This window comes from Colobus angolensis, unplaced genomic scaffold (genome assembly GCF_000951035.1).
Source record: "Colobus angolensis palliatus isolate OR3802 unplaced genomic scaffold, Cang.pa_1.0 Scaffold30, whole genome shotgun sequence".
Taxonomy (NCBI): Eukaryota; Metazoa; Chordata; class Mammalia; order Primates; family Cercopithecidae; genus Colobus; species Colobus angolensis.
The window spans coordinates 11,934,004-11,936,507 of NW_012116266.1; the positions used below are offsets into that span (position 1 = coordinate 11,934,004).

Below are 2,504 nucleotides of genomic sequence, written 5' to 3' on the forward strand. Positions count from 1 at the left end.
TGAAAACAGATTGTCAATAAGTGCACTCAAACCAGCTAGATTCATGACAAGTTAGAGATCAAAGGGACTTTAATCCATCCCCCACCTCCCAAACATCCACTAGAAATTGCATCTAATTGTGAAAAATGTAAATTTACCTATAAAGTGATTGCAGAAATTCTGAAGATATGCTACAGGAGCAGGAGTATCAAGGATTGAGATGGTTACTTAAAGCATCCTTTGGTCAAGGTTAAAGACGCCAGTGACTAGAAAGGAACTACTAGATCAGATCCCCTGAGGAAACGTGCTCATGACATTCATGGTACCTTGGGAAACGACAAAAAATACCTCCAGGCCCCAGTCAGATGTTGACCTGAAGGAAAAATAGAGCCCGGTGGGATGGCCTGAAAGCAAACAATTTAATTGCTTTACTGTGCAGGATTTATTTGAACAATGGAGGGCCTTTTCCAGTCAAAATTTGCAGGATTTTATTGGGAAAACAAATGTATAAGCCTGAAAGAAAAAGGGGAGGAAAGGAGGAAGCAAACAGTGATATAATATTTAAGCCCTAACCATGGAAATTACCTGGTTCTGCTTGAAAAACAGGAATAACCAAGGGAAAAGGAGTACAGCTATAAAGTCTTGCTATTTCAGGAAGAGTTGAGGAAATGGAAGGTTTCTGCTGCAACTGAGGTAACCCCAGCTAAACTCAAGTCTTGGAGAATCCAAAATGTGAAAAGCAAGTTTCAGCGCACATGACTAAGAATATCTTCCTGGTTCTTACAAATAGCTCGTTTGATTTTTTTTTTTGTTTTTTTTTTTTTTTTTGGACACAGGGTGTCACTCTGTTGCCCAGACCAGTCTGAGTGCAATGGCATGATCTCGGCTCACTGCAACATCCACCTCCTGGTTTCAAGCGATTCTCGTGCGTCAGCCTCAGGATTACAGATGCCCAACCGCTGTTGGTGGCTAATTTGCATTTGTATTTTTAGTGGAGTATTGTATTTTTGTATTTTTAGTGGAGACACAGCTTCATCACATTGGCCAGGCTGGTCTTGAATTCCTGACCTCAAGTGATCCGCCTGCCTCAGCCACCCAGTGCTGGGATTACAGGCGTGAGCCACCATGCCTGACCCAGTCTGATTTTCAGTTAAATGTGGACCGTCAATGCTAGAGTAAGAAAAGCACAGTGTAGTTTGTCATACTGAAAATACTCAGTCTGAATAGTTTGAATTTAGTGACCTTAAATGAAGTCTTTGACTTTGTCACCAAAAAATGGTCTAATAGTAGTAGCAGCAACAGTAGCACGTGTGCCCATCAGTAATTCTTTTTTTTCTTTTTTGGAGATGGAGTCTCACCCTATCACCAGGCTGGAGTGCAGTGGTGTAATCTCGGCTCACTGCAACCTCCGCCTCCCGGGTTCAAGCAATTCTCCTGCCTCAGCCTCCTAAGTAGCTGGGATTACAGGTGTGCACCACCATGCCCGGCTAATTTTCATATTTTTAGTAGAGATAGGGTTTTACCATGTTGGTCAGGGTGGTCTCGAACTCCTGACCTCATGACCCACCCACCTCGGCTTCTGAAAGTGCAGGGATTACAGGTGGGAACCACTGCCACCGGCTGCCCATCAACAATTCTTATGTACATCTCCAGCACCTAGATATTTAATACTCCACTAAAAGGAAACAGGATTCCTTGAGTAGCAGTTGAGTCCATGCGTTGAGGCAGGAAAAAAATTAGGATGGATCTGGAACACCCTGTTCCTGCTTGGCAATGAGAATACTTTCAAAAACACCCAGAGCCATTTTTTTTTTTGAACAGAGTCTCACTCTGTCACCCAGGCTGGAGTGCAGGCAGTGGGGCGATCTCGGCTCATTGCAATCTCCACCTTCTGGGTTCAAGCGATTCTCCTGCCTCAGGCTCCTGAGTAGCTGGGACTACTGGCACATGCCACCACGCCTGGTTAATTTTTGTATTTTTAGTAGAGACGGTTTTGCCATACTGGTCAGGCTGGTTTTGAATTCCTGACCTCAAGTGATTCACTGGCCTCGGCCTCCCAAAATGCTGGGATTACAGGCATGAGCCACCTTGCCCAGCCGCAAAGCAGTTTTAAAGACAGAAGACCCAGCACAGCTGGGTGCCATGGCTCACACCTGTAATCCCAGCACTTTGGGAGACTGAGGCTGGTGGATGTTAGAAATGCTTGTTCCCCAGTGCCATAAAGAAATAGCACTTGGGCCGGGCACGGTGGCTCAAGCCTGTAATCCCAGCACTTTGGGAGGCCGAGACGGGCGGATCACGAGGTCAGGAGATCGAGACCAGCCTGGCTAACATGGTGAAACCCCGTCTCTACTAAAAAATACAAAAAACTAGCCAGGCGACGAGGCGGGCGCCTGTAGTCCCAGCTACTTGGGAGGCTGAGGCAGGAGAATGGCATAAACCCGGGAGGCAGAGCTTGCAGTGAGCTGAGAACTGGCCACTGCACTCCAACCTGGGCGGCAGAGCAAGACTCCATCTCAGAAAAA

At 46.2% G+C, this 2,504-nt stretch overlaps 1 protein-coding gene across 1 annotated transcript in view; it reads left to right on the top strand.

The window, feature by feature from the left end:
• Window positions 1-2,504, top strand: part of HSPD1 (heat shock 60kDa protein 1 (chaperonin)) — a 28,237-nt gene that overhangs the window by 22,153 nt on the left and 3,580 nt on the right. The window lies entirely within an intron of this gene.